The 9,488-nt window shown below is 53.6% G+C and overlaps 1 long non-coding RNA gene across 1 annotated transcript; it reads left to right on the top strand.

Moving 5' to 3' along the window:
- The first annotated feature begins 599 nt into the window (after window positions 1-599).
- LOC106014793 (uncharacterized) lies at window positions 600-9,308 on the top strand. Its single transcript, XR_005260100.2, has 2 exons — window positions 600-977; window positions 8,937-9,308. It is a non-coding gene; the product is annotated as an uncharacterized lncRNA (long non-coding RNA).
- The last annotated feature ends 180 nt before the right edge of the window (window positions 9,309-9,488 follow it).

The following is a 9,488-nucleotide window of genomic DNA, read 5'->3' as shown; positions in this document are numbered from 1 at the left end:
CAGGCCCATCTGGAAGGCATTTTTGCCTCTGACAAGTTTAGCGAGAGTTTACCAGCAAGATCTGTTTCAGCGAGGGTGGCTGGGAGCTGGATGATGCATCTGGTGCTTATTTTAGCAGGTTTGGAGAGAGTGTGGAAATCCTGCCTTTGTACCAGTGGAAGGAAACTTGAGAAAGGTGGGTGAGGAGCAGAACAATGCTTTGTTTGTCTGAACAGGACAGGTCCTTTTTGGCTGCATGAGCTGTCCCATGGACAGTGGTGGCCTCTACAGCACAATAAAGGGCCGTCTGCTCCAGCGGGACTGGCAGGCAGTTGTGTCCCTGTTGTCTCAGGCATTTTGGGTTGAGATGAAGAATGAGATCTCTGCGGTGTCCTGTGATGGAGCTGGGCTCCAGCTGTGGTTCCTATGAGCTCCCTGGGCCTTGCAGCGAGCTCTGGCAAGCACTTCTGCCCTGTTTCTACCATCCAGCCCTGGCTTGTGATCGTCTTCCAGGATGCAACTCCCTCGTGTTGCTGAAAAATCTTTCCCTAGAGAAGCTTTCTGATTTTCTGCTCCTTTGAGGGATGTTTGTTGAATTCTGCTCACATTCATTAAGGAAACATTCCATTACCTATGGTCTGCTCTTCTTTGAGGACAATATTTCTTCCATTTTCTAGGTGGTGTTAGACGAACAGTGTTGCTGTGGTAGATGAACAGCCCAATTTTTCCTTGTCCACCTTCAGAGCATCTCTGATTTAGGTGATCTCCATCACCTGGGAAAGCAGGTGAAAGCAGCTTAATTGGAGCCAGTTGTAGGGATCTGTGGTGCAGGACTCAGAGAACCTGGTGGCTGCTGACTTCTTCCCAAAGAAGCTTGGCTGTGTGTCTACAAACCATGCGTGTGTACACGTGTAGGTATGGCGTTAGCACGAGTGCCTGAATTAGAGCCATGACCCTCCAGGGAGTGCTGTGGTCTTGCAGGGCTGGAAAGCTGTCAGGTAGGTGCTTCTGAGCAGGGAGGAATGAGGGGGCACTGCTGGGGAGTCACAGAGAGTGGGATGGCTCCTGGGGGCACTGCTGGGGGTGCCTGGCAGCCAAATTGCTCTGTCTGGTGCCATCACCCACCTTGCTGGGACCAGGGATGCTCTGGGGTTAAGGGCTCTGCAGGTAGCCCACCAGGCTGCCCCTGTTTGTGTGTGCTGCCTTGGTGGCAGGGAGCCACCAGGACCCGCTGGCTGTGGGATGTGGTGAATCCCAGCGCTGCCACTGCTATCTCCTCCTTGATCTCTTCTAAGTGCGCAGCCTGCCAGCTTTGTGAAGGAGCTTATCTTCCCAATTACCTGTGATCCTCTGCAATACAAGACACTTAATCAGCATCTCCTGACTTCTTGTCAGATTAATTACCACCAGGATATGTGTTTTCTGCTGTTTGCTGCTGAATCCGGTCATGGGAAAGTGAAGAGAGCACCCTGCACCTGGCAGGGGGCTGGCAGGAGGGTGGCTCTGGGGGTCTCCACGAGCAGCGCTGCTTCTGCGAGCCCATCCTGCAGCCCCGGGCTGGCCTGGGTTTTGCAGGGGACATTACTTGCTTGCAGTCTTATGTTTGGCCCTGCAGGACTCCTTCCCCTGCCCCTTTGTGCAGCTGCAGCCAGTGGTGCAAACCAACCGTGGGCACGTGAGTCAGTTCTGGGGTACACAACACAGCCAGGAGGGATGGGCAAAGATAGTCATGGAGTTGTCCAGGTTGGGAAAGACCTTCAAGATCACCAATTCCAAAGAATTTCCAATTTCCTTTTCCCACTCCACCCACTTAGAGAGGGGAAAGGGAGTGGGAAAAAGGCTTTTTGGGCTCCTGGAGAGTATCATGAGGTTTTTCAGCTTTGATTTGTGGGCAGAAATAGTTTTGTCAGCTGCTCTGTGGACAGCGTGGGCTGCTCTCACGTGCACGTGTCCTCCCTTGGATTCTCAGGCTGTGGCCACGCTCTGACAGCAAGCAGAGGTGTGGAAACCGAGCCTTGTATGGGGTGGTGTGCGTGCCCTCGAAGGGGTTTGGGTTGGCAGCACTTTGCGCAGCCAGAGTGCTGCTGGGCAGCCCATTCCCTCCTGTGCTGGGGTGTGTGGTATGCTCAGTGAGTGCTGCTCCACACATGGCGCCCGTTAGGGGTTCTGGCTGTGCAATTGAGCAGAGAAAATGGTTAAAAAAAATGAGGTTGCAGAGAGTAGGTGGCAGGACAGTGCTTCTGTCCTTCCCCCAATGCCCCCACCAGGAGCCTGACATGCCCTGGGCAGGCAGGAGCAGGGACTCTGTTCTGTGACTGTCAGGAGACTGAGGTCCCCCTGGGGGTGTCACTTTCCTTGGTGTTTTGTAAAGGCTGCTAGCTTTCACCTTTGTGTTTTGGTCGGGGTGAGAGCACCCTGGAGGTGCTGTGGGGTACTGTGGGGGCTGCAGCACCCACCTGTTGCTTGCTTCTGCTTGGCTGCAGGCCTGCCCAGGAGGATTTGTTGGGGAGAATGAACTGCAGCTCCCAAAAGACTTAAACCTGAAGTTGCTCTTCTTAAGGGGTAATGTCTCCCTTGCACAAGTCCACGGGGATATGTGCAGCACCAGCTCGCTCTGCATTGAGCTCAGGAGATGCCAGGCCAGGGAGCATGGCTGGGAGAGAGGTCACCATGGGTCTGTTCATGTCAGGGGAAAAAAAAAAAAAAAGCAAAAACAAAACAGATAAAATCTGAGATGTTTTCCCAGAAATCTCCTTATCTCTTCCCCCTCTCCCTGACAGAGGCTGCAGAGCAGAAGTGTGTTTGGAGCCCGCCGGGCTTTTCCCATGGAGCGCTTGGCTTGTTAAAATCTTTGACATCAGGGTTCTTTATTACCTGCAATAAAATGCCTCTGCTAATCTTTAACATGCAGCGTGCGAGGGGAAAAGGATTGCATTAAAAACCTGTTTATGGGAGTGTTACTAAGACTTGTAGAAAGGAGTAAAAGTGAATGATGGCTGAAGAGAGCCTGCCGCTGGGGCAGCGGAGGCACTGCCCTGCCAGAGGCGCTGGCAAAGCAGCACAAAGGGCTTGGTCCACACCTAACCATGGAGTGCAGGAAAAGTCCGGCACCTCGCTCCCTCCCCACCTTTGATTTGCAGTGATTTCCAGGCCTGTTGTTTGTTTATCACCCCAGTGTTAATTCAAAGGATTCACCTTTGTGTTTTGGCTGTTAATTCAGTGTTAATCCTCCAGCAGAGCGCCTACAAACACGCCTGTGTCTTGACACTGCTTGGGCACGTGGTGTGAGTGCGGGGCTGCGCGGGGCCCGCAGCTCAAACCCCACAGCAGCTTCCCTCTTTGAGGTAGTTTGGACAGCATTTGGGTATTAAAATATAGCCCTTTCTGCAGCAGTTAGTATTTTTTTTATAAGGCTGTCATTTACTGTGATATCTTAGTGCCTTGTGGTTTTTGGTATTTTTATTCTCCCGTTTATTTTCTGCCATTCCCCCTCAGCGCAGCGGGGAGCTGGGCTCTGCGGCTGGGACCCAGGCCGGCAGCGCCCTGCCTGCTGCTCCAGCAGCCTAACAGAAACCGTTCAGCCCTTCAGAAGTGTAATTGGGTTTCAGTCTTGTTCGAGACAAGGTTTGGGAGTGTCTGAGCTGTAATCGCACTGACATGCCTGTTCCCAGAACTCAGCTATTAGATTTCAGACAACGGAGAGGAACAGCATCAGGTGTCGAGTATTTTCTGCTGCTCCTACTCCACAATCTATTTTTAATATCATTTTTATTGCGTTCAAGATAAACAGAGAGTGGATGAGTTCCCATGGGAATTGGTCTATCCACCACTCACGCCGGTTTAGTTGAGGGGAAAGTACAGTCACGCGAGAGCTTCCAATGTCTTTGGTGCAAGATCCCCCCTCTTTTTATGATTTCATTATATTTACCAACTCCAGTTCACGGTAAGGCAGGAAGTGGCTGGTGCCTTGCCCCATGGTGGAGGGAGGGCAAAGGGACATTCCCCTTTGCCACCTGCCTGTGTGGGGTCCCAGAGCAGGACACGGCAAACCAACAGGTCCCTGCTACCCCCAGCTTGTGCCCAGCTCTGCTCCAGTCTGGAGAGGGTGCTCGATGTGCCCACAGCAGCAGGTTTTTGTAGCACTGCCCTGACTGCAGGGATGTGTTTGGCCAGGGAGGCTGTCAGGAGGCTGTCTGTGACCCTAAGGAAACATTCATCCATGATGGGGGGGAATTTGGTGGCAAACCCCGCAAACGGCAGTGTAAGGAGTAGGAAGGAGATGTGGGAAAGAGCTGATGGGTTCAAAAGAGGGATCTGAAGCATCGCCAGCAACTGCACTCAAGAAAATATCTGGAGTGTTCGGGAGGTGGGGCTGGTGTCATGTGGGGAGCTGGGCTGTGGCAGATGGAGCCAGAGGGGACATCTGCCCCTGGGAGTTACGGACTTAGGTCTGGAAGAATTTCTTGCTTTTATGCTGGAAGCTGAGACCTCAGAGCAAGGACCCTGCCAGATGAGGCCTGGAGAGAAACATTCCTCTTTGCGGTTGCATTTTTGGGAAGCCAAAAGTCAGAGTGAGCTCCTTCAAAGACAGCCCTGACAGCCCTGCTCTGCAGATGGGCTGTGTGGCACCAGCTCCGATCCTTCTCCCTTTCAGTAGTGCAAACCAGGCCTGTGCTGCTCAGATCTGCAGGGCTCCTTGCAAACCACACACAGCAGCTGGAGGGAATCGGTAGGTGAGGGAGCAGAAGCAGGGTTAGGATCTGTTGGCACGGGTGTTAACAAGGCACTTAGCACAGCCCTGGAGGATGGGGCTTTGGTTTGGAGAGCCCAGGGCCTCGCAGGGTGCTGGGGAGAGCTTCTTGTCCCCTGCGTCCCTGCTGGGGTGGTGGAGGTGACACAGCTCCTGGTCTTCAAGGGATGAGTGGGGCAGCACTGGGACACTTTTAATGGGAAGCCATCACCGGAGGCATGGCATGGGCTGGGCTGCTGAGCTGACCCATGCTCGTACGGACGCCCAGCCCTGCACCATGTGTGTCTTATTGCAGGTGGACAATGTGTCACACCTCCCCGTGGCCTAGCAGTGACAGGTTGGGCTGGGTCCCCTCCTGGGGAGCTGCCCTGCTCCATCCTGCACCCCAGCTAATTAATGCCCTGCAGAGGAGCTTGGCCACAAACCTGCTGAGCAGGAAAGGCTGACACCTCTATCTGCTGGAAATCTGCTCACACCCCTTGGCCAGAGGCTTGGGCAGGGCTGGAGGAGATTAGCAGACGCAGCAGTGATGCCACAAGGAGGGACACCACGGGCAGTCCTTGCCCTTGTTGTCACTGGGTGGTGACAGACCTCCTGCAGGAGGAGCTCCCAAACATCTGCCTAACCGCAGCACCAGTCCCTGCGTGCCGGAACACCACGGAGGATCTTGAATTTGGGTTCCTCCTTGTCCCTCACCACAACTAGGAGCTGGTGGAGGTGGGTCCATGCTCTCCAGGGATGTGCCCAGCTCCTGGGGTCCCTGTGCCACCGTGGCCCCACCAGCACCAAGGCTTTGTGCTTCCCAACCACCGCTGCCCTGCATGGGCCTAGCCACCAACTTCAGCCTGCAAACCCTGTGTACGGGTGCTGGCAGCTCTCCAGGGCAAGGCACAGAGGAGAAGCAGAAATATTTCCCCCTGCACATCCCAAGGAAAAGTCGGGATCTGCAGCCTGAAGCAGGGCAGGGTGGCAATGTCCCAGCCGGGCCCCACCTGGACGTGTTTGGGGGCTGTCGTCCCGCGGGGCCTCCCGGGCGGCGAGGTGGTGAATGCCTCCTTTGACACCAAGAACTAGACCGAAACTATGTCAACGGGGAGAGCGGGGCGGCTGTTCCTGTTTTTCCTGTTGGAGGCTTTGAACTGTGTCCTGCCGGGTCAGCATGTGGGGAGACACCTCGGGCTCGGACGGGGAGGGTCTGAAACCCTAGACCCTGGGAAAGGGGAGATCGACCGCCTGGGAGAAGTATCGGTGCAGAGCCCATCCATCCCCGGGGGATTAGATGGGAGGAGGAGGGATCTGGGGCCGAGTAGTGGCCCATGTCTTCTGGAGTGAAGGTTGAAGGAGGAGAGCAAAGTCGATGTTGGGGTGCTCTGTCTCTAAAAGGCTGGCTCTTCCCTAAATGCAATCCAAGTTTTGGGTGGAAATGTGGTCTAGAAAGAAAACCACAAAGTCCCCAAAGCACTGGGGCCCCCTGGTTGCACCTCACCTCAGTGTTTAGAAACCCCACAATGGTGCTCCAGGGCTTGCTGTAAGCTAGCTGTTTGCCGGGCAGGTGGCCCGAAGTCAAGAGCAAAGAGCATCGCTCCACATCGGTGTGGTGTGAGGGCGGATTTTGGGGGCAGGCATTTTCCTGGGGCTCAGTGATTTCCTGCTCTTGTACAAAAAGGTCAGCACAGAGCCCAACCCTTTCAGATCTCAGCCCAAAAACTGGGTAAAAGCTGCCAGGAGGGTAACAGCCCAGCTTGGGCAGGGCAGCAAAGTTGGGGGCTCGCCTGCCCCACAGATCTGTGCCTTGTGCTGCACAGGCTGCACTCTGGTTTTATTACTGCAGCACTAAAGGCACAGAAGGCAATAGCATGGGACCTTTTCTCCTGATACAGGGAAAGGTGACTTGTGCTCCAGAGGCTGTTATGTGGCAGGTGGAGTGCGGGCAGGCTGTACCTGCAGGCCAGGTTCACCTTGCGCAAGCCCCAAGTCCCAAAGTGCCACCAGGAGCAGGGCTGGAAGCTTTCATCAGCCCGAGCAGAGGAGCTGGGCCAGTAGCATACATCCCCAAAATCCCCCCCCAAGAAGTGCACATGCAAAATAAATGCTGTTCAGCTGCTCTGTGAGTGTCCAAGGGGGTTCTGCTGGCACAGATGGGTCAGGCCAAGCTTGCACCTTGCCCTGTTCAGGATGTCCAGAGAGCCTCCAGTCTCTGAGAGGTATTTCCCCGTTGCCCTCTGGTTATTGCCGCAGAAAATGGGTTTATTGGAGTCAGTTTGTACAAAAGTGAGTTTTAGCAGCACGGTAGAAATCACTGTCAGGTTTATGCTCGGGTACAAAGCTCCTCTGCATCATTTTTATTATTTTGCTGACATCTAGTGTCTGAAAAGCTGCAACGCAGGATACCGAGGTTTGGATATGGGACATTCTGGAATGTTTCTTGCCCTGTTTGCAGACAAACAGGCACCAGCACCTTCCTCCTGTTCCTCTGCAGAGCCCTGGGGTGCGGGCTGAGCTCGGTGGGGGCTGGAGCATCCCATTTGGGGGATCTGACCCCACCTGGGTGTGCAGCAAAAAACAGGGTTTGCCAGAGCAGGTCTGTGGGCTTTGGTGACTGCAGCAGAAAGTGACTTTGGAAATGCACTGTTCCTTCAGGCCTATAATGAGGGGAAAATAGCGCTGGAGCTGGGGACATCTCACCATTTCCCGCAGGATAACTGGTGACACCTCCTGCTGTCCCCTCCTCTCACCCTGCTTGCTCCCTTCTTGGAGCTGGGGGGCTGAGGGCAGCCCCATTGCCAGACCCTGGCACACAAATCCCAGTGGAGAACTTGTGTTTTGGGGGATTTTCAACTTCAGCAGCAGGGGAAATAGCAGTCCCAGAACAAGCACAGAACTAAGGGAAAGCTGCTGGGGGCAGAGACCTGGATGCTGGGAGAAGCTGGCCACCAGCAAGGGGGGGCTGCAGCCTGGTGCCAATGGATATTTTCAGGCAGAGATGCTGGAAATTAATCCCAGTTGGAATGGGAGAATGCGTTTGCAGTGGGGTGTTATACTGCTCCAAGCCTAGTGCCCCCTGATTTGATGGGCATGGAGGTGCCGGAGGGAATAAGGAACCCTGGGTACGTGTCCTCTCCTCCAGGCTCCATGGGGCAGCTGTGTGGGGTGGGAGGGCAGTGGCAGTTCCTTTGTGGGGTGCTCTCCCCTTTATCCTGCTTCTGGTCTGAGCTGCTGGTCAGATCCCCAGAGGTCACCTCCGAGCAGGACGTTCCCTTGTTAGAACAACCTGTTTTTAATGCCTGCTGATGAGCAATGCTTATTAATGTTAACTTATGCCCTGCCCTAATGTCTTTGCCCTCTGGCTCAATGAGTGAGTGTATTTGGGGTGCTGGCAATGTCCCATGTGTGACTCCATCTCCTGATGCTGCTCAGCTGGAAGAGGCTCCGTGGGGGCACAGTGGAGGTGACCCATTTGGGGGTGACAGATGACACTGACTGGCAGTGGACCACCACATTGCTTTCTGTTCATCCCCCTCCTTGGTAGTTTTTTGTTTGTTTGTTTGTTTTCTTTTTGTTTGACGTGACAGCAGCCCAGTTTTGGCACTTGGGGCTGGTACTGCTCCTTCAGCAACTCACCCAATGTGGACTCAGCCTCTTGCTGCAGATGAGGTGGGGAAGCTGCCTCTCCCCATGCCCCAAAATGTCACCAAGGGCAGAGGGGACCCCAGCAGAGACCTCCTCATATCCTGACTGGTCCTGTCCCTGTGGTCACTGGCGCGCAGGATGGCACCCACAGACCACGGGTGCTCTCGTTCCAGCCCGGTTTGAGCAAATCCCCCTAAAACATCCCCTAAAGGAATCCCCCTAAAACACCCTCAAGGCCATGGGATGTCCAGCAGAGACGGCCAAGTGCTCCTGTGTCCTTGCGTGTAAAACGTGCTTTAAGGTAAAACAGTGTTGTGGGAAACTTCATGCTGAACCGTTTACACCTCTGTTCACATGACTTTATTTTGTAAAGGCCCTCTCAAATCTTGCCAGGAGTAAAGGTTTATTTCCCCTTCCTTGAGGGCGTTTAATCCTGGACTCATTAACTTTTATTTTAATGTACAATTGCTGAGGAGAGAAAAAAAACAGCAATATTTTGTCTCAGGAAAAAGATCAGATACAACTTTATCCTGAAGCCATCAGAGATGCTTATCGACTTATTTTCTTTATTCCCCAGCTGTGTGAACTTGCAGAAGAACTAGTTTTGCTCAGCTTTGGCTTTTGGAGAGAAGAAATGATTGCTGAAGAAACGTAGCTGGGCAGCAAGTCCCTGCTCAGGATGGGGTAATGCATTGAGCATGGGACAGCAAACAAAACACATCGCTGCATGGGATCGCTGCCCTGGGTGATGGAAGCACTTGGCTTTAAAAAAAAAAAAAAAAAAAAAAAAAAACGGCAGGGAGATTTTTTCTTTCCCTAGACATTTATGCAGAAAAACACCCTCTGAGTGGGGCGTGATTTCCTTCAGCAGCTGAAATCACCTGCCTCTTGCTTTCAGCCACAACCAGCCAAGGTTTCCAAAATAAAACAAAAGCATTAAGTGTGATTATTGGGCAAGACTTGCTTCTTCCTCAGACCTCGCTGCAGCCGTCCCCAGCCCAGGGCTGCCTGGGCGAGGAGTGTGTTGGAGCCAGTGGCTGGTGGTGAGAGTCAGCAAACCCCCTTCTGTGCAGCTGGGATGAACTTTGCTTGAGAACCAACCTTTTGCCAGAATGTTCTTTTGCTGAAC

Source organism: Anas platyrhynchos, chromosome 19, assembly GCF_047663525.1.
Source record: "Anas platyrhynchos isolate ZD024472 breed Pekin duck chromosome 19, IASCAAS_PekinDuck_T2T, whole genome shotgun sequence".
Taxonomy (NCBI): Eukaryota; Metazoa; Chordata; class Aves; order Anseriformes; family Anatidae; genus Anas; species Anas platyrhynchos.
This window is presented reverse-complemented; position numbering and strand designations above follow the sequence as displayed.